Source organism: Pinus tabuliformis, chromosome 7, assembly GCF_031772625.1.
Source record: "Pinus tabuliformis cultivar Carrire ecotype Pingquan chromosome 7, CPIR1, whole genome shotgun sequence".
NCBI lineage: Eukaryota > Viridiplantae > Streptophyta > Pinopsida > Pinales > Pinaceae > Pinus > Pinus tabuliformis.
In genome coordinates, this window is record NC_142293.1 from 899,340,395 (window position 1) to 899,364,005 (window position 23,611).

Consider the following 23,611-nt stretch of genomic DNA (forward strand, 5'->3'; position numbering starts at 1 on the left):
TATTGATGAACTATTCGACCAGGTGAAAGGAGCAACAGTTTTCTCAAAGATTGATTTGCGATCAGGGTATCACCAAATCAGGATTAAAGAGGAAGACATAGCTAAGACAACTTTTAGAACATGGTATGGCCATTATGAGTTTGTGGTGTTACCCTTCGGGTTGACCAACGCCCCCGCCACCTTTATGTGTCTGATGAACAGTGTATTTCATCGGTATTTGGATAAATTTGTGTTGATCTTTATTGACGATATATTGATTTACTCTCGGACTATGGAGGAGCATCAGGAGCACCTCAGATTAGTATTGCAAACCCTCCGAGAACACCAATTATACGCTAAGTTCAGTAAATGTGAATTCTTTAAAGAACAAATACAATATTTGGGGCATATAATCACTAAAGAAGGGATCACAGTGGATCCTGAAAAGATAAGGACCATAATGGAATGGCTGGTACCCAAAGATGTGGCGGACATCCGATCTTTCATGGGGCTAGCAGGCTATTACAGACGGTTTGTAGAAGGATTTTCAAGAGTAGCTTATCCAATCACATCCTTACAGAAAAAGGGAAGAACCTTCAGGTGGACCCCTGAATGTCAAAAAAGTTTCGAACAACTCAAATACTTACTCACCACGACAGCCATTCTAAGCATAGTCGATCCTAGTAAAGATTATGTGGTGTGCACTGACACAAGTAAGGAAGGGGTAGGAGGTGTGTTAATGCAGGAAGGAAAAGTGATAGCATACGAATCAAGAAAGTTAAAAAAGCATGAGAAGAAATATTCTTCTTATGATCTAGAGTTGGCAGCTGTTATTCATGCCCTGAAAATGTGGCGACATTACCTTATGGGAAGAAAATTTCTATTATTAACAAATTACCACAGTTTGACCAATTATTTTAGCCAGCCCACTCTAAATGCAAAGCAAGCACGGTGGGTGGATTTCCTAAGTGTTTTTGATTTTGAGATCAAGAATTTAAAAGGGAAAGAGAATCGGGTGGCGGATGCTTTGAGTCGGAAATTGCAATGCCTATACGAGATTTCTTGCAGTGAAGGGAAAAGCCCCTTCAGGGAAATGATTAAAAAGGCAGCCGAACAAGATATTGTTTATCAGCAAATAAAACAACAAATTCAGCAACCAACCAGCAAAGAAAAACAACCGGATTATGCTTTGGATGCTTTCGGAATGTTGTATTACAAAGGAAGGTTGTACGTGCCCAATCAGAACAACATTAAAAATTTGATATTGGATGAGTATCATAAGAGTCATTACGCTGGACACCCAGGATATCAAAAGATGATCACTGCACTTCGAAAAGAATATTATTGGCTGGGTATGAAGAAAGATGTGGCTGGTTATTTGGCACGATGTCTGGAATGTCAACAAATTAAAGCAGAACACCAACATCCTGCGGGATTATTACAACCATTACCCATCCCAGAATGGAAGTGGGAAACCATCTCTATGGATTTTATAATGGGTTTGCCTAAGTCAAAGAAAAATAACGACTCCATCATGGTGGTGGTGGACAAGCTAAGTAAGTCAGCACATTTTATACTGGTGCAATCTACCTACAGAGCTATGTAGATCGCCCATGTTTTCATGCAAAATATATTTAAGCTGCATGGGTTACCAAAGGCAATAATTTCAAACCGTGATATAAAATTTACATCGGTCTTTTGGAAAACATTGTTTGAAGAATTGGGGACTCAACTGAATTTCATCATGGCTTATCACCCTCAAACTGATGAGAAAACTGAACGGGTGAACTAGGTGGTGGAAGATATGTTAACAACATATGTGATGCAGCAACCAACCAAGTGGGAGGACTATCTGCACTTGGTTTAGTTCGCATAAAACAATGGCTACCACACATCATTGCTAATGAGCCATTTTGAAGTATTGTATGGGCGGAAGTGCCGCACCCCCTCGAGCTAGAGTGGACCGGAAGACAGATTGATGTTAGGTCCTGAAATGCTTAAGGAGATGGAGGAACTGGTTAAAAAGGTACGTTCTAATCTAAAGGCAACTCAGGATAGGCAAAAGAACTTCGCTGACTAGAAAAGGAGGTTTAAGGAGTATCAAGTTGGTGATCATGTGTATGTGAGAATTCGAGCAAAAAAGAGCACGTTACAGTGGAGCGGGTGCGCTAAGTTGACACCCCGATACTCTGGACCATTCCAGGTCTTAGCAAGAATTGGGCCGGTGGCTTACCAGCTTGCTCTGCCAAGTCACATACGAGTCCACAATGTCTTTCATGTCTCCATGTTAAAAAAATATGTTTATGATCCTAAACATGTGATCAAATGGCAAGATATACAGGTGAGAATTATCTCTAATAGATCAGTCTAACTGTTTTCCTTTAAAAGAAACTGACTTATGATGTTGCATGTTGCAGGTCGAACCGGAAGGAGAAATTTCGGTCAAACCATTGAGCATCCTTGACTAGAGAGAAGTAACGCTGCAGAAGCGGGATATTACCCAAATTAAAGTGCAGTGTCAGTACTTTGGGCCTGATGAGGCCACTTGGGAGGATGAGAACTCATAAAACAAACTTACCCAGGATTGTTTATAACCAAAGGACATCGGGACGATGTCTAATTTCAGGAGGGGGAGATGTCATATCCCCAGAATATTGTAAATATTTTATTTACTGTAGCTAGAAAAAGAAAAAAACTGAAGGATGGTGATTATTACCTGTTGCATAAATTAATATTTTTTTTAGTGAATGAAAATGAGAAATGATTTCCTAGTAACAAGGATATCATGTAACTTCTGAGGAGAGAAGTTAATATATAAAAAAAAACAGTTGCAAAACCCTAACTGCCCTCCCCCCTAACCGTGGAATGGTTTCCAGGAAAAGGAGGGGGAGAGGGGGAAAAAACTGGGCTGTAGAGCACAGGTAGTAGGAGAAAGGAAGGGGGCTTACCATGTCTGGTGATGATCAGATGGTAAAGGCACAGAGCGCGTGCAACTTGTAAAAGACTGTTAGTCTTTGAGCAAGCTAGGGGGGAGATTGGTCTCGAAAGACAATCTCATGGTCAGGTGGTTGACTAGCTGCAGAGAGCAGAGGTGACCTCTTTCTTTGAAACCACTTGCAGAAAGTGACACAGGTATGAGGCACTGACCTGAAACTAGAAAATGTTTAATTTTGTGAGTTATAGTTCTTCCTAGAATTATGAAAGAAGACTCAAAAAAAAAAGTGAGAACAGGTAATTCTATATAATTAGTTTTCGGGTAATAGTAGTGGTAAGCTGTCAAGAAGAGGGTCGAACTCAGTTAGAGAATTTTACAGTTAACCGTCTCTGTTTAGGCAATTTTCTTCAGGTTGGAAACTAAGACATGTATAGTAACACAGGCGTTAACAATATTTTTTAAAGGTTGGCAGCGTGATTCTGTCGTGAGGTGAACATACTAAATGTAATAACAGTTTCGTGCATTAGAGAATGAAAGAAAATGAAACCTTAGGAAGACATAATTTCAAAATTAGGCTATCTGTTCTAAGGAACAATAATAAACAAAAATGTGGAAATATTGTGCAACGTATAGACAGACCTGAAAATACGAAAGAGAACAGAGCTGATTAAATTCCAGTATTATTTTTAGATGGCATGCAACACGCTAGGGCTGAGCCTTCCATTTAACAAAAAAAAATATAAAGTAGAAAATTCCATCATTTGCCTCGCTACACGCTGCGACAACCTTAAAATATCACCAATCGAATACATAGTTTATTGCATGTTTTTAAGGTGCCCCAAGAATGTTTCTCCCTGTATTAAGGTAGGGCTAGAAGCATTATGGGCGCGGTAGGAGGTCCGCTCCATGAGCAGTGCCTGAACTGTGAACGAACCCAAGAAATCTGGGTTTGAAGCATGGATGTGTATATGGGTTGGGTAGGGCTTGAAACCCTTCAGCGCGCTTAACTCTTCCATATTAAAACAAAGATAATAATCTAGTAGTATATAAGAGCTATTGAAAAAGGAAACTTAAGACTGTGATTGAGGAGCAGGGTTCGGACCCTCTCAAACTGAAAGATGCGCGCAAGTGGAACATGTCCAACCCAAATTCGAATACATAAAATACCATAAAACTATACATTTATTTGAATGCTAAACAAAATGCATTACATAATCAAATGTTGGACGAGACCAAGAATTGTAGAAAAGGAAGCTACATCTAGATTTCTAGTACAGGCAAGTCCGCGATGCGGAAATCTTTTAAACATGAATAAAACAAGGAGGCCACTTGGTCTATAAACTCAATAGACCTTCACAGTAAATACAGTACAGCAGTAAAGAGGAAAAAAATATGCTGCAAGCATAATGTGCACAGTTATGCATTAAGATAATACAACCACAATGTCCGAGCAGTGAAACTCAAGTGGTACGCCAAACTCTAGTAAATAAGTTATAAATGCCATTCAATGGGAACATGGAGCCCTTGAGGGGACACAAATACCCTCCACTCCTATACTTAACAGAATATAAAAAGAAACCAGAAGGGCTACCCTCCATTGGACATAGGAAGACCTCCGAGACAAATAGTTAAGGCTTCGACCGGAAGGCTTTTCCATACCTGGAACCCTGGACATGCTGAAGGAGGGTTTCCTTTAGGCGAGTCTAGGCCACCGCATGAGGGACAGGTGCCCAGCCTGCATGAGAGCAAGCCACGCAACACAAAGTTAGACAACTATGGAAGGAATGCGGATTGCGGTAGAAATATAGAAGAAAATCATCTTCGTTCTTTGAAAAGAACTTACCCACTAAAGGATGCTTCAACCAACGTATGAACAACTCTCATTCCGGCGCTGTAGGATGCCCTCAAATACCAAACCAACCTGCAGTTTGCATGAGCCATGAACGAGTCAGGGATTCTTTCAGTAAATCGAAGAAGCTCTTAGCCAAAAGAAAGAAGAACAAACAAAACTCTGTATCATTTGATTACTTGAAGGGTTTGGGTCACAAATCCGCCGGCAAATCAGTAAGGTCTAAAGGGTTGGCTCTCTGGCGCTGAATGCATGGACTGAACCAGAACAGGCCCACAGAGAGCTGCATATCCGAATCAGCATCGTCACCCAAAGCAACTGATAGATTAGGTCGGAAACCCACGAATGGCTTCCACCGTTGGATGGCAGAGGGCGATCTCCACCATAGATGAGGCGGGAAATACCACGCAAGCCGAGAGACTGGACAGCGTGCCGGCCTCATATAGAATGGAGCAGGGCAGGATTAATTACACATGGTAACAGATAAGGAAAGCCATGTGATGGCGAAGGGACAAAAGGAAAAGTTACTAACTGTCCAATTGCCGCGTGGACAACATGCGAGATACGAAATCAGTGATTTAAATAATTTCTAAATCCAGTACGTTAGTACATAAAACAAACCAATGCCACATGTCAAGGGGTGCATATGGTGATAATATGTAATTACCAATAGTTGAATGAGATTATCACTATAATATGTAAACCACGGTAATTGACCATTAAGAAAAAAAAAAAATTGTTACTTAGCATTAGAGTCATGACATTAACCCATTTAAAATATTTATGATTTCTTTTTCCATTTTGCGTTGGTGTACTTCTGTTTTCTTTGCCCATATATATATATCCATTAAAAATATTTTAATGAGATGGATTGGGGAATTTAAAGAGTAAAGATTGAAACCAAAGGTTTTAGTATACCGGTTGGCTAACCAAATCTAATTGCACCATAAATTTTATCTGCAACCAAAAATTCTAAAATAAGATAAAGTTGATATTTTACTTTTAATGAGCGGATCACAGAGAAGAACGTGTCGTCGCAGAAGTGTGTTTGCGGAGGCATGTGACAACAGAGAGTCATATTTGGTGGACTCTGTGTTTTCGGAATCACGAGAACTCAAAGAACCTATCGCATTTAACTCTATTAAAAAAATGACCGAGCTTTTCGTGGATAATGACTTTGAGAATAGAGGTGTACGGTGCACGCATCAAATTAACATTGTAATTAATTTATCGGACAGTAGTCAGTGTGGATTTTTATTTTTATTTTTATTTTTTTATTTTTTTTATAAATGAATTTCAAATCTTATAAAATTACTCAATTATTTATATTAATGTTTTCACAGGATTTTTTGGAAATTGAAAATTATTTTTATAATTAGAAAAATATTTAATTTAATATTTAAATATTTGACAATTATAATGAATTTTTAAATATATTTTTTGAAATTAAAAATTATTTTTATAATTAACAAATATTTAATTTAATTTAATATTTAAATATTTTACAATTATAATAAAATTTTAGAAAATTATTTTTATTTAGAAAAATTAATTAAAATTCAAAATTAAATTTGATAAAATGATTACAATATACTTTCCTTTCTGTAAATATAAAAATATATATACTTATCTTTTCAAATAATTAATAAAATTTTCAAATAATTAACAAATTATTTTAATAATTTAATAATAATAATAATAATAATAATAATAATATAATCAATTGGAATCTATAATTATAATAATAATAATAATATAATCAATTGGAATCTATTACTTGATTGACAAATCATTTGTTTTTAGTGTTATTTTTTGGAAAATTTTCAGGTGGATTTTTGAATCTAATTTCTCTAAAATCTAGCAAGGATTCATTGAAATCACAAGATTGATGGGTAACCCCTGCACAATAAAAATGCCCTAGAGTTTTTTAGTGTGGTAAATCCATTTATACAGTAAAAAAACTAGTTTAAATAACACAAATCAAGATTTTACCACAAAATTTTCCACCAAATTAGAACACCAAAAACTCCAAAAAAAAAAAAAATTAAAAAAACAATTTCCACACATACCCACTAATTACTAATTTACACACATTTTATATCGGTATCATCCTTAACAAAATCACTTCAACCCACCTTATTCATTACACTGCCATTATTTTATATGATGTGATTACAATTCACGTGATCGGAGGTCCTCTCGATTGATTTAAATACGGTGTCTTCACCGGCACATTCAACGCAACCATAGGATGCATTCAGTCTCTCTCCGATTCTGGGACAATCTAGGCGACTCATCCGTCCCCGCCGTCCTTAGGCTCCTGCTGCTCCTCGTTTTTCTTTTGGCAATGTTCAGGCGTTTCGCCAATTGGTTTCTCACCCCTCTTCGTAATTTTTGGATTTTGGAAGGACCCTCCCAACAATATCCACCTCATCTCTTCGCACTTTGGTCAATCACCCCTTTGAACGTTGGCAGTACTCATAATTCTTCTCTTTCTTATAGTTCTCGCCTCATCTCGTCTTCTTCTTCGTCCTCCATTGACAATCCCCTACAAACAGTACATGCGAATCTGCCGGCCGTCGTTGAATACGGAAGTTTAGGAGAAGATCCCCAGGGAGATATTACATGCGCTGTTTGTCTCACTGATTTCCGGGCGACTGATCGAATTCGCCACCTTGCTAAATGTGGGCACCATTTTCATATGGAATGTTTGGATCAGTGGATCGATTATCAGAGGCACACTTGTCCTCTCTGTAGGTCTCCCAACTTCTAAATGTAGCTTGATGGAGATCATCGACATCAATATTTTCGAGTCTGATTTTTTTATGGTAATTTCCACCGTGGCTCTATCCTGTTACATTTGATTTACAAACATTTTATGTTTGATCCGTACAGTCTCTCCGTTGCAGTTTTCCATTTTTCGGTCGATCGATCTTCTCTGTTACCATGCTATTATCTATACATTGTTTCTTGATTCTCATGTTTTACAAGTTACCTATTTCTGTTTTCTCATGCCCATTCATTCGGGTTTTTAAGTACTTTTATTCTTCTATAATGGATTCAAAGTGGGTTTTATTAAAAATCCAATACATGATGGAAAAAGGTGCACATTATTTTATGTTGGGTTGGTTTTTCTATTTTTGTTTTGTCACATATTTGTTTTCGTGGCAGTGGTTTAAAAATAATCAACTCTGTCCAAATATCAACTAAGTTTCAGACAAAAACTACTTTTGATGTTAGGTTCACATTGCAAATCATATTCGTATTATTCTCACTTTTTTCTTTTTACTAGAACGCAAAGGACTAACAGTAACCCTTATTTTTATCTGTGAATAACACACAGCGTTGCATTATATACAGTTTCTATTAATTTGTAAAGCCGTCGTCATGCAACATTATCGTCCATTGCATGTCTTCTTACTACAACACTAATATCTCAAAATAACTCTGTTTTATATGTTAGCAATGGCTCTGTTTTATATATTAGGAATTGCCCAAAAAGTGTAAATAGATTAGATAAGATTGTCAAATTGAAAAGGTAGTAGTTTTACGAGCGCCAAGACCCTCCAAGGTACAGGTATGTTTTTATGCTTGCTAATTGGTAGAAATTTTATTGTACATTTATTTTCTAGTGATATTTTACAGTTATCTGTGGAATTTCTTTCAAAGACTCATTCCTTTGCTCAAAATGTTCCGCCACAAGTATGCAGCTACCGCGTCATTTTGGGATTTCTAATCGTCGAAGTAATTTTTAATGCTACTTTTTGTATAAACATCTTTATATGTTTGTCTCGCCTTATTTTTTCTGGGATTCTTTTTTCTCATTCTACGAGATGATTGATCAGATTTTATGTGTATCATTTAAATCTAAATACATAAAGACACAAACCACTCAAAGCATCCAAACACATATATATAAACCATTTAAGGCAAACAACAAAGATTAAATTAGAGAAGAGTGATATGGTTATGCCAAGCAATGGAAACATAATGTGAATTTTGAAGTTTATCTCAAACATATACATAATAATAATAATCTAAAAATGTGACATTTGTTGAATGTAGAGCCTCATGTATTTGTTTTAGCAGGATGTACAAATTGTACACCTCTCATGTGTGGGGGGCTTGTAAAAATAGATGTAAAATTGTATATTGTAATTTCTAGTCAATCTAAGTTGTTCATTAGGTGGATTATGTGACAATAGAAGTTATGTTTAATTTAGGGTTTTTGCCCCTAGAAGGAAAACCCTTGCTATATATGAGGGAATTGTATTATGGATATAAGTTATGTTTAGTTTAGCGTTTTTTTCCCCTAGAAAGAAACCCTTCGCTATATATGAGGGAATTGTATTGTTGTTATGCATATGTGTATTCTGATCGAAAAAGAGAGAGGAGACTGTGTTAGAGAGAAAATTAAATTATATGGGATATGTTGTAGGTTGTATCTCTTCATTTTGTTGGATAATATAAATGAATGACTAGTTGTTTCTCTTGTTTTACCCATTTTTTATGTTTGTGTTTTATTTTGTGTGTTCCATTTCTCTATAATATATAATCTTCTAACAACATTGTTTCCCTCAACTATAATCAGCTTAGATCCATCTAACATCGAATCTAGCATCAGCCAAGCAGGCTCAAATCGCTCAGGTGCAAACATTTACTCAAGTTCTGAACTCCAAAAAGACCACGCGAACACGTTGACGTCTTGCACATACTCTACTTTATTCTCACCATCCACACAACCACCCATAACCTGAAACCACAAATGAAGAAACCAAACAACCACCTAACTTATGTACCAAATTTTGCTCATCTCAAAACTTTGAAACCCCAATCGATAATTATTATTGTCACGTGCCATATGCATGCCCATTGTCATATTTGAGGGTCACATCCACACCTTACCACCTAAATTAAACCATGTTCCTTCATACCCATATAAAATATTATAATTTAATTATCAAATCAATAGAAAAGACAATCATTATTGTCTATTATTTATGAATAGAAAGTAACTCATCTCTATTTCCAATTAATTGACCATCAAAATTTCACCCTTGCAAAATACTTTTAAAAATTATAAAAAACTTATATATATACATAATGTTTACAAAAAAAATATGTCACCCTTATAAAAATCGAAGACTTTTCCATTGAGAATCAAATCTACTTTCGTCTCATAGGTCAAAGCAAACATCTCCCACCAAACTCTTTCGTGTTCATAGTAATTGGTTTGGAGTTTTTAATTCTCAATTGTATTGATTCTGAAATATCAACCAACAATTTGATTTTAATTATATCGATTTAATTTTAAAAATATTTCAAATTTTATAATTAACTTAAACATTTTTCAACATAAACTATAATTTTCAAAATATTAAATTATCTTTATTTTCCATCTATAATGTTATACTTTTTATAATTTTTATTTAAAAACGTCTTTTGCCTACCATCAAATACTTTTACCTTCTTTGATATCATATGACGGTATATTATTATCAACTTGATGATGTTTAGGCGTTTAAACTTGAAATTTAAACATGAACATATACTCAATGTTAGAAGTTGATTCTTAGATGAATGTTGAAGTGCCTTGAATGATCAACTTCGCTTTGTTTATGAATGATAACCCCACATTTACCAAAACTTTCGCTCTGCGATATAGTTTTGTTTTGGCTGATTCTCCACACCTACTTTATACCATCTATACCTTTTTGTTACTGGAAACACTTGCGATGTTATATGATCCCTATGTCTTTTAAAAATAATTTTATTCATTCGATATGTTCAAAGAATAGTTTGTTTGGCGCAGTGGTTAAGATTTATTGGGATAATGTCGTCTATCACGTTTCAAATCTGGATTAAATTTATTCAATATGGTTGGGTTACTATAAAAGGTCATGTGATTTTTATCGATAATAACACTATATAATTATTGTAATTATAATAATACTTATTTATTTTAGTTATTAATATGTTTTAAATATTCTTACAATTTTATTTAAAATTATTTAACTTACGCAATAGGTAAACTATGAAAGAAAAAAAATACAGCCATAAGATTCTGACCCTCATAACCCTTCACTTAGATCTAAACGAAAATGCATATCTTTATCCTTCGTATTTTGTGGATTTGCAAGTATTACATATAGGTGTTTGATCCTTATGATCCTCAATGTCTTTTAATAGGGTTAAATAGAAGTATAAAAGGCTAATATGAGTCGTGGAAGACATTATGGTAAATTCATTTTTATTTTGTATTTTCTTATATATTTATAAAAATATTATGAGTGGAGGCTAGTATTATGGTAAATTTATTTTTATGTTGTATTTTTTTATATATTTACAAAAGTAAATAGTTTTTTCTTCTAATAATTTTGATAATAAAATAAATATATGTATTTTTTTGTGTTGAGATGTTCATTCCAATGTTAAAAATGGATTTTTTTATATATCTTTCTTAAAACAAAATTAAATTGTTTTCTAAATAAAAAGAAATATTAGTTATAATAATAATAGTGAGCTATCTCTAGTTTCAAGTATGAATTAGTTTATATTTAGATATGCCTGGATTAATGTTTCAGACCAACATATAATAATAATAAATGAATAATTTTAATTAAAGGTATTATACAACAACAACAATCCCAAGCTTACTATGTTTACTCTATTTATATTCATATTACAACTCAATATAATACAAATTTTCACTCACTCTCATTCATAAATAAAATATTTTGATGTCCACATGATGTAATATAATTTCACTGTATCAACCTTAAAAATAAAAACAAAAAAAGTAGAAAAATAAAAGAAAAGAAAAAAGTGTGAGTTATATGTTTAAGTCTTATATTTTTCAAAAATATTTCAACACACTATAAATAAACTATTTGAAGATTTATTTTAAGTAATTTTTTATAAAAAAATTTTGTTAAAAGAAAAAAATTTAATGTTGTATATAATAAAATATTGAAAGCTAAAAAAATTTTAAAAATATCGAGTATTTCCTAATGAGAACAATAATAGAGCGATGCCTAATTCATTCAATTCATAATATAAAATTAATATGTGACATTTGAAAATAATCATAATTTAAAAACAAAAATCATTCCGATCAGATAAAGGATTATGTAATATTGATGCTTAAAATTATATTAATAACAAACAAAAAAGAATTTAGTGTGGACAATTTAATCCATACATATCATATCTCAATTTACATGTTATGTGAAATAATCTAATTTCAACTATTCATTGCTAAAGAAAATATGTATAAGCAATTGAAAAAATAAGTTTGTATGGTTAAAAGTTTTGAAGTAGTCTCATTATTTTATCTTTTGGTTATTTTTAAGCATATTTCTTTTTGTAATTTTTTCCTGAAATCTAGCAAAGGGTTTTTGGAAATACAAGATTAAGCTATGTACTCTATATAGCATTTTAAAAATGACAGATTCTACTATATATAGGGAGAAAGAAACACTACATATTCATTGGGAACTATCAAGGGCTAATAAGAATGCAATTTTTTTTTTCAAATTTGTAAATTTAAAAGATGTTTGCACCTCAAGAGTTTTGATCCATCTAGGTACATGTTGGATCCATATATATATATATATATATATATATATATATATATATATATATAGATAGATAGATAGATACATTTTTAGTTCTTGAACTATTACAAGAAATGTTCATTACATGTGGGGATTGAAACTTGGTGGGAAGCTAAACATTTCTCTCAAGCCCAATTATATGGATTTATTTTTGTGTGTGAGACAAAGAAATCCATATTTAACATGGAAAGAGTTACATGCCACCATTAAAATGTTTTATTCATGACTGACATATAATCCACAAAATTCTCGAGGGGCGGACATTTTTCTCAAATTTTGGTCCCTTCTCTATATATGATAGGTATAGGGTTAAGATGAAGTTGCATTATTTTTTATGCATCTTAGACTTTTCTTAGTATGGACTGTTATTTATGATATATTTTTAATGTATGGGCTTCTAGTTCAGTTTTTGAAAGCTAGATCTTATATTTTTGTGATGGTCATGCAACACATGAGGCATTTAATATTTGGAATACCTTCATAAACATATGCTTTATGTAACTTTTTATCTTCTTAATAGAACGTTTTTTTCTTGAGAAAGAAAAAATTATTAAAAATACTTCTTTACAATTAATATACTTTTAAATGATAATCTTCAATTATATATATATATATATATATATATATATATATATATATATATATATATATATAAATATAAATTTAAACTAACACAAATTGAACCACCCATAAACTTATATTTTTATTACTATAATTTGATTTTTATTTATATTTTATATATATATATATTATATATATATATATATATATATATATATATATATATATATATATATATATATCAGAAATTAATGTTTAAAACACTTTTAAATTTTTATTAACTCCAAATCAATAGACGAGTAAATGGATTTTTTTAAAATTATAGAAATATAGCCAATTTATAGTTATTAACATTTTACTATGTGAAAGTTTTAACATATGGTGAAAGTAAATGTAATTAGAAATTCTTCTACGAGTTTGTGAGATCAATGGTGAGAATAACTACAATTATTATAATATGGTATAAGAGGAACACAATCTTTCCCTTCCATATAGGGTTAAAATTATTGTTCTGAGGCTTCTGCGATTAGTCTCTTGTGTATTGTTTTTTATTCCGGGATTATCCCATCATCTTTTGATCTATCGTGATGATGAGCCACAGTGGATGGCTCAAAACATTAATTTAAATAATCATGGATGCCATAATCCCGGAAGAAGAAAACACTGCACAAGAATACAATCATTGCAATTATTATAATATTGTCATAAACCCACATTTCACAAGATTTTTTCTTTTCTTTTAATAGTTAAAGATAGTCACATGTCCTTAATCATCCCAGGTAACCTTTAAATATATTTTCGTATGGTGCAAATATAATATTGGGTTGTCAAATGTTTTTGTGTCTAAACCTTTTCATAATGAACATGTTTGGTTTCTCAAGGCTCATTCCTTGGTGGAATACATGTTGAAGCTAGGGATTCGATACCCCATACCTTGAGTTTTCGTGCTCCAACGAGGTTCCACCACATCCTTAGGATCCATGTGATATCCATGTTCTCACAAATACCACGGTTGCATGGACAACATGGATACATTTTTCACACTCCAACCATGGTGGTGGCTCTCTCCTTCCCTCACCTAGGTTTTGAGTCTTTCCCGCTTTATTTTGTTCTTTTCACCATTTCTGGAGTTGATGTTGTGCCTTTAGTACATTGCAACGATTCTTCCAGGTATACCAACAGTTGTATGTTCATTCCAATTTCGTGGCAGGCATACCCTCCTTCTAGTTCTGGATTAGTGTCAACATTATTTCAGGTTAAGTTTTCAAATTAGAGTTTTTACGTCTCACCCTTACTAAAAGCTTTGTGCTTTCATATTCCATCTTTTTATATTAAGTTTTTTTTTCTCTGTCTTGAGGAAATGCGAGGTCCATTTTTCTTCTACGAGTTTGGCTCATTATATATCGAACTCTTGCTTTGGTTGTGGCTAGCGTGCATTTTTTATTTTTTGGGGTTAAGAGGTATATGGTTTTTTTAGTCTTATTACATTTTGGTTTTTAATTTGGTCACCGTAGTTACACTAACCCTCACTACTGGGTGTTTCACCTCCACAGGTTCATGAATTTTGTCTCCTTTCTTCCTTTTTATCTAGGTTCTAGTTAAATGGACTATGAAGCTTTCTATGGGTAATTTATCAGGTAGTTCCACTATTCAATCCCCAATTCTTCTTCGTATTGGTGTTCCAAGGTATTTTGTGAACCCTTATAGAATTTAATCGATATTTTCCACTCCTTTCACCATTTTTATTTACATTATGACCTGTGTATTTTTCCCTTCCTCTTTAGAATGATAGGTGTTATATCAATTTCTCAGGAAGGAGCACCAAGGCCCTTCAAGTTACAAGTGTAACTTTATGTTTGCTATTTGGTAGTGGTTTTATTATATATTTCTTTTCCAATGATATTCTACAGTTATCCCTGGAATTTTGTTTCAAATAATCACTACTTTGTTCAAAATTTTCAGTTGTAGGTATGTAGCTACCGTTTTGGATTACATTTCTCACTATCAAAGTAACTTCTAGTACAAATATCAATATGAAAATCCATATGGGTTGTTCTCTCCTTATTTCTCTTGGGTTCTCTCTTATGATTCAGAGAGATGGTTTATCGAGTCCTATGTGCACCCTCAATCCACTAGTGCAATAATATTCTTAGACAAAGCAGCTCCATGATAGATTTTTTCCTTTGTGATGTGTGACCCTTCTGAGTGATCTTGATAGGTTTTCTTTATATGTATGATATTGTGGTTCAATATCGAAACTACTAAGAACTTAAACTTTCATTACTAGATTGGGTGGCTTATTTGATGGAGTGGAACCCTTTTGGGTTTACTATTTGTGTTTGTTTATTACTTCATGCGCAATTCTTATTTCTATTCTCAAAAGTTTCTTATGTGTGGTAGCCATGGTGAACGGATTTTGTGGAGTTAATGTTTCTATATGGTTGCTTAATTACTCTAAGCGTTTCTACCGCTTAGTGACTAATTGATTATTTATAATCTACTATACTTTGATGTAATTTGTATATACTATTATTAAAATCAATACTTCATCATGAATTTGGTTAGATTTTCTTTTTTTTCTTAATTAGAAATGGAATATACTCTCTAAAGTTGGATTGGCTATAGCCAGGTCAAGATCCCTTGTTTTTTCCTCGGTGCTGGATATATATATATATATATATATATATATATGTGGATGGTTAATGCATACATATGAGCTTTGATTAAAATCATACCATGCCTTTGCGCACCTATTCAGCCAATAGGTGCATCATTAATAAGGAATTCTTCTCCCTCTTCTTGTTTTACTGTTTGTATCACCTTTTACGATATGGGGAAAAAACCATACTCTATTTTTGTCTACCTTCTTAGTATCATCGTATATTAAATTATTGATGTTTGGTGTATGAGTCATTGTTTGGTATGTTATAGCCTTTAGCAAGAGTTCATTCATGTTTATGAGGTGGGCCAACTATTGTTGCAACCTTACGATAATATCCATAAACTAAGTTCTCTTTCCTCCCCCCAATTCTTCATATATTTCCTCCCCACTTGTTATATGTATGACAAGATCATCATCCATTATGCATTGTAACTTGGCTTGCTTGAGTAACTTATGATCAACACAAAATTTGTAATAGTGCTTCAATAATTAAATCGGTTTTTTTTTACACATTCCTATGTTTTTGTATGGTGGTTCCCTTCAGGGTCAGTTTTGAAACTGGTGCTTTGATACCCTCTGTCATAAATCCACATTTCACAACCATTTTTTTTCCTTTTAATAGTTAAAGATAACCACCTATCCTTAATCATCCGAAGTAACCTTTTAATATATTTTCCTACAATTCAAGTGTAATATTGGGTTGTCAAATGTTTTCTAGGCTATACGTTTTCATAATGAACATGTTTGGTTTCTCAAGTCTCATTCCTCGGTAATTCGAGCAATTTCCACTATTAATTAATTATTGTGACTCACATACAAGGTGGTGTCAATCTATGGATATGAATTCTAATTTCTAGGACTAAAATTATCATTATAATGTTAAAAATATTTTGGTATCCATGGTTAATATTTACCATTATACATCGTTATTTATCCTATGAATGTTCTACAGGGGACCCTACTTGCCTCTCAACTTGGTGTATTTAATTGATAATCAATTTAGGCTTTCTCCTTGATGGAATACGTGTGGAAGCTAAGGATTCAATACCCTGTACCTTGTGTTTGTGTGGCCCAACTGGGTTTCACCACGTCCCTAGGATCCATGTGATATCGATGTGCTCACTAGTACCATGGTTTTATGGACGACAGGGATACATTTTACATGCTCCAACGGTGGTGATGGATCTCTCCTTCCCTAACCTAGGTTTTAAGTCCTTCCCAATTGCTTTTTATCTTTTTGCCATTTTTGGAGTTGATTTCGTGCCTGTAGGGCACCACAACGATTCTTCTAGGTATATCAACATCTGTATGTTCATTCCAAGTTTGTGGCAGGCATAGACTTTTTCCAGTTCTGGATTACCATCAACACTATTTCAACGTAAGGTTTTAAATTTGAGAGTTTACTATCTCACCCTTTTTAAAAGCTTCGTGCTCTCATATACCATTTTTTTCTGTGTTAATAAGTTTTTTTGTTTCTCTCTGTTAAGGAAATGTCAGGTCAATTTTTCGTCTATGAGTTTGGCCTAGGATGGTCTACACCAACCCTAACTATAGGGTGTTTCACCTCCACAGGTTCATGCCTTCTATTTCCATTCTTTCTTTTTATGCAAGATCTAGTTATATGGAATATGGAGCTTGCTATAGGTAATATATTAGAGGGTTCTGTCATTAAATCCTCATTTCTTCTTCATATTGGTGTTCCAAGATGTTTTGTGAACCCTTATAGAATTTAATTGATCTTTTCCTCTCCTTTGACCATTTCTATTTACTTTATGTCTTGTGTATTTTTCCCTTCCTCTCTAAACTGATAGGTGTTATGTCAATTTCTCAAGAACAAGCGCCAATACCATCCAAGTTACAAGTATAACTTTATGTTTTCTAATTGATAAGAGTTTTATTATATATTTAATTTCCGGTGATATTCTACCGTTATCCCTGGGATTTGTTTCAACGACTCACTTCTTTGTTGAAAATGTTCAGTTGCAGGTATGGAGCTACCGCGTCAGTTGGGATTTCTATTCATTGAAGTATTTTATAGTACTAATCTTTGTATAAACATCCCTATAGGTTTGTCTAACCTTATTTATATTGGATTCTCTCTTCTAATTCAGGGAGATGGTTTACCGAGTTCTATGTGCACCCTTAGTCCACCAGTTCACTAATATTCCTAGGAGTCCACCCGTTCACTAATATTCCTAGGAAAATTAGCTCTATGATTATTTTTCTCCTCTGCAGCGTGTTCCCCTTTTGGGTGACCTTGATAGGTTTTCTTTATATGTATGATATTTTGGTTTGATAGCAGAAAGTACTAAGAAATTAAACTCTCATTACTAGACTTGGTGGCTTATTTGATGGAGTGGAACCCTTCTGGGTTTACTATTTGTGTTTGTTTATTATTTTATGCATAATGTTAATTTTTATTCTCAAAATTTTCTTGCGCGTGGTAGCCATGGCGAATGGATTTTCTAGAGTTCATGTTTGTATATGGTTACTTAATTACTTCAACTATCTCTGCCACCCAATGACTAATTAAATATTTATATTACACTATAATTTACTATCATTTGTATATATTGTTGTAAAAATGAATACTCCTTCCTATATTTGGTTAAATAATTTATTTTCTTTTCTTAATTAGAAATGGAATATACTCTTTAAAGTGAGATTGGCTATAGCTAGGTCAAGATCCCTTGTTCTTTTCCTCAGTGTTGTAGGTGTATATATATATATATATATATATATATATATATATATATATATAGATATATATATACACGGTTAATGCATACAAAGGAGCTTTGAGTAAAAGTGAACCATGCCTTTGCACACCTATTTAGCCAATAGGGGCGTCATTGCTAGGGAACTCTTGTCCCTCTTTTAGTTTTACTGTTTGTATCATATTTTAAGTTATGGGTAAAACCCATACTCTATTTGTGTCTACCTTCTCTGTATTTCCATGTATTAAATTATTAATGTTTGGTCTATCATTCATTGTTTGATTGTATAGATCGAGAGATGATAGAACCGACTCGAGTCATTTCCTCTGATCATAACTCTTGATCCTAGAGAACTAATTTGTGTAATTCATCTAGTAATATGGGTATACTTTGTTTTGCTTTCCTTCAAGTTTAATACTAAAATTTCCCTCTTTAAGAGTTGAATGCCTATCAATTTATGTCAAAAGGTTCTCTTCTATATATTGGTTTGATTTCTAAAATTATTTTACTCCATTTTTGTTTTCAATATTATAAAATTCCATTATAAAGGATAGTTTATCAGACTTAAAGTACCTTCTTATTGTTATTTTTTTTCAAAATTATTCTCGTGACTAAATTTCCAAGTAAGTGGTTTTGTTTCCCTCCCGATCTCATCATACCTATAATAGTAATTTCTATTTGATGAAATATAACATTTTGATGTAGGTAACTCTGTGAATGGAAAAATATTAGTCTTACATAACCATGCCTCATGTTTAAAGTTAAGCTTAAGCACTAACATATTTGTGTTGTACAACAAGGGGATATAATTTACTAAAAATGTTAATATATGTTTAACATAAAACTCACATAGGTTACATTTTTGACAATCAGTATTGTTCATGATCAACACTCCTTAGAAAAAAGTTCATCCTTCTAAATTAAAAAAAATGCATTCTTGTTCACTTAGCTTCATCTTTGAGTTTAATACGAATCCTATGCACAGTCAAATCAATGATATATGTACAAATTTACCCATATTATCAACAAAAATAAACACAATTCAACTGAATTCCCTCAAAAAATTAAGAATTAACTTAAGCATCATAAATTCAACTTGAAGGTAACATAAAATATAGGATACCACAATCCTAACCAAAATTGTTGTTGGAAAAATTACTCAAGAATTAGGCATGCAACCTCCTGACCACAAACGATATCCTTCGCTTCTCCCCTGAGCTCAGAGTTCCTTACCATTAGAATCAACCCCCTTGATTCCTCAGTAGTATATATTATAAAAAAAATTCCAACTGAGTTTTTTGCAATGTTTATTTTTTTGGGTCTTCCAATCCAACTGCCTAGGCCTTTGTGTTTTTTTTCAAAAAAGGTTCACTTTTTTTCTTTGAATCCTTCTTTTTTCTACTGTAGCACTTTGCTCCACCCCATAACTTAATAATTTCCTCTACCAAGTGATTTATTATGATCTTTGTCTCCCATCATAATAAATCTACTATTTTCCAATTATTTCTCCTTGGAATTTTAGGAGATTTTTAGGGAATAAACAACTTGGATTTATCCATCCACATCTCTTTAAACTGGAAAGAAATATTTTGTCTTGGGTGCCCTCCTCTTGAGTAGTTTTCCAACAATTTCATTTAATAATACATTAATCATAATACAATAATTTCTATTGATCACACTATTCTGAAATTCAGCATGGCGTCCTTAACCATCAATCCTAAAAATAGTCAAGTCTTAAAATAGAAAATCAATAGACGAAGAAGAGAGGGGTGTTACAAATATGGCATAGGAAAAACATGAAGAGCATGAAGAAAAAATTTAAGTAAATAAGTAATGTGGCAATCATTTTTATTTAAAAATTTTGACTCGGTGAAAGAGTCAATCTTGTTACGTTAATAGTGGAGTTTTGGAGTATCTACTTTTGATGGTACACGGTATTACATAATAAGTATATTTTTAACTTGAGATTGTGCATTGTGTGCTACAAGAAATAGTGTTGGTTGTAATGAAGCTACATGATGAGAGCACAAATTTGAGTAGGTGTGAGGAATGATGGCATGACATTAACCAACTAAAATTACTTTGCAAATGGAAATTTGGGAAGTACATGTAAATTGTCACTAGTGTGAAAATGAGTTATTACCCATAAATTCTTGACATAGACATCCCTGATAGGGAGAAGGGCATGTAGGTTTTCAATAATCAAGTTTAAAAGAGACATTGTTTAATAAACTTGACTTTGTAAAAGAATCAATGGTGTTAACTCATAATAAAAGTTTCAATCAATATTAACGACCCATAATTTTAAGTCCTTGATATTACATAGTTCAAGAATTTAAAAGTATTTGATATCATATGTTCTATTGATTTCCTATGCACATTGGCTCATAGTCATACACATGGTACAAATAAATATTAATAACTAGTGACACATGAATGATGGTATATATATATATATATATATATATATATATATATATATATATATATATATATATATATATATAAAAGGAAACAAAATTACATGTTTCATAGGGAGTCAATGGAGGATTTATGTCTCCTAAAAAAAAATACATGGACAATAATAATAAAAAGTGATAATTTCCAAAGTTATCATTGATACCATGTATGATGGATGAAGTGTATTAACTTTGCATGTGTTTACAATCTAATGAATGAATAAACAATAATTGACAAGGATATGTGCTCACTTAATAAGTTGTTGATCATTTATATGTGAAAGAGGTGTTTAGATCCAGTATGTATGAAAAATAATAGATACCACAACTTGTGTTTTACCATACTACTGAAGGCTCGAAATGTGTGGCTCAGCATTGGGGAAACCACCCAGTGGGGACCTTAGAGCAAATGATTTTTTGTTTGAAATGGTAGCTCCAACTGGAATATATGGGACTAGTTTCCCTTGATATAAAATAAGAAAATGGATTATAGGCATGAGGATTATGATGTAATTAAACTAAAAATAAAGAGTATTTGATCTAACTATCTATTTTTCTATCTATCCCGGGATATATATATATATATATATATATATATATATATATATATATATATATATATATATATATATATATATATATATATATATATATATGTGATTTAAAAGGATCTCACATATAACATGACAATATAGATTATCAAGCCAATATGAGGTTAAAGAAAATAATGATAACTAATTTAATTAAATAGTTAATTAAATTAGTTGATGAATTCGTTACACGTATACAATTTCATTGTTTATTCATATAATATATGATTCCAATCACACATATCAATAGTGAAAGATGTATTACTACTTGCCACCCACATAAGATAAACGTAATCAAATAACCATTTAACTCTAAAGCAAATGAAAAAATAGACAGATTATAGCACCTGATATATTGTAACTCTACTCATGAGAGTATAGTAGTGGTCCAACATTCTATTAAGATAACTTAAGTTACAATATTGCAAACAAAATATTTCTCTTCAAAATTCAGTACCCCTTCTCCATTCAAATCAAGGGGATTTATAGTTTTCAAATGAAATACAAATATAGCAAAGAAGAATAAAAGTATGAAGTGGTTTTAACAAAAAACGATTAAATAAAACAATAAAACAACTTTAGACTTTGTTGTAACAACTCGGCTAAGATTGTGAAGGAGATTTCCCCTCCCATACGCTGTCGCAGTTTGTCAATAATTGTCATGGGCTTCAATTTAGGTGGAGACTGTGGCTGGATCCACATTTGACTGGTAAATATAGCATCCCTGAGTGCTGGTAACATATGAGTGGTTGTGTTAGATAAGCATCTGAATGTTAGCCATTTGTTGTTAAGCTTGACTAAGAAATGCCAATGGCATTCTAAGTTAATCTTAGATAGATTTTCATTTTTCTTGACCTTCTTGGAAAATTCCTGGCACGTTTTGGTCAACAATTTGACATCAAGTAGAGTTCCCTCGGGGCAGTCTGAAATAATATCTGCTTGAATCAAATTATCGCGGATGGATTCAATGAGGTCATTGGAGATGTCCCTTGCATTGCATACTGTTATTTCTGTATGTTTGAGGAGAATTTCCCATTTCTTGAAGACTATATCCTTATGTGATTCCTCTATCATTGGGAGATCAGCTAATATCCCTTCAACACTCTCTTGGCATGTTATGTAGCATGTACTCTTATCCTCAATATCATCAAATTATGTCCTTAGGTCGGATAATTGGTCTACCAATGCACTAGATATTCGACAAAAATCATGAATGATGGCTAATTTCTGACAGAATATGACCTACTCTTGAACAAGGAGAGTATTTAATTCTCTTTCTTCCCTTTTAAACTCAACTAATTTAGGATTAAATTTTGGTTGTTCAATCCCGTGTTGTAATTCCTTAATAGGAGCATGCCGGATCGTCAAATCAGAGTCAACTTGAAGTTTAAGGGCATCGAAACTTTTGTGGAGCTCAATAAGCTATCCTTGCCATTTATGAGAAATATTTTTATTTTCCTTCTCACGGCCTTGTTTCAACTACATAATCATGTCCTCCTTTTCCTTCAAAATATTTTGTATCTCGGTAGCTTTGTCCATAATCGCAAAAGCATAGGCTCCTGTGAAATGAATAAGTCTTTGAAATTCCTTTGCAGGGGTGGACTATGAACCTTAAAAGGAATACTTGCCAAGGAATAAGGCATAGGATTACTTAATCTTTCTTTTCTTTCTTTGTATTTTTACAATGGTCTTACGCTAGGGACTGGTATAATTTCTATGTCTTCCATCTCTAAAGGTTGATTAGTAGACCTTGTTGTAATCAGAGTCTTCTCAAAAATTTCATAATTGTCTAAGAAATTTTCTTCTGAGGTAGTCTTTAAAACCTCATGTTCATTTCCTTTCAAAACCTGGCTACATTGTTCCCATATTTCTTCAAGCCTAGAACTTGGAAATTATCCCTCAATCTGAGTGGAAGAAGAAGCCCTTGTATCTTTTGGATTAAGGATATCAGTAACTTGTGTAGAAGTAAAATCTGTAACCTTTCCTTGAACTATATTTTCTCGTGAAAGTTTTAATGAATCCTAGGGTACATGTGATTTCCTCGCTTCCCTGTGTTGGGAAAATTGATTAATTTCTTATGGATCTAGCTGCTTTGAAATCTGTTTGGAAATTATTGAATAGGTGGCATCTCTTTCAAATAAATCATCAAACTAATCTGGTTCATGTTATAATTTCCTAATGCTTGATTGTGTAGTGACCTTCTTGATAGTTCGATGAGGATCGTACTGCCTGTAGGAATAGTA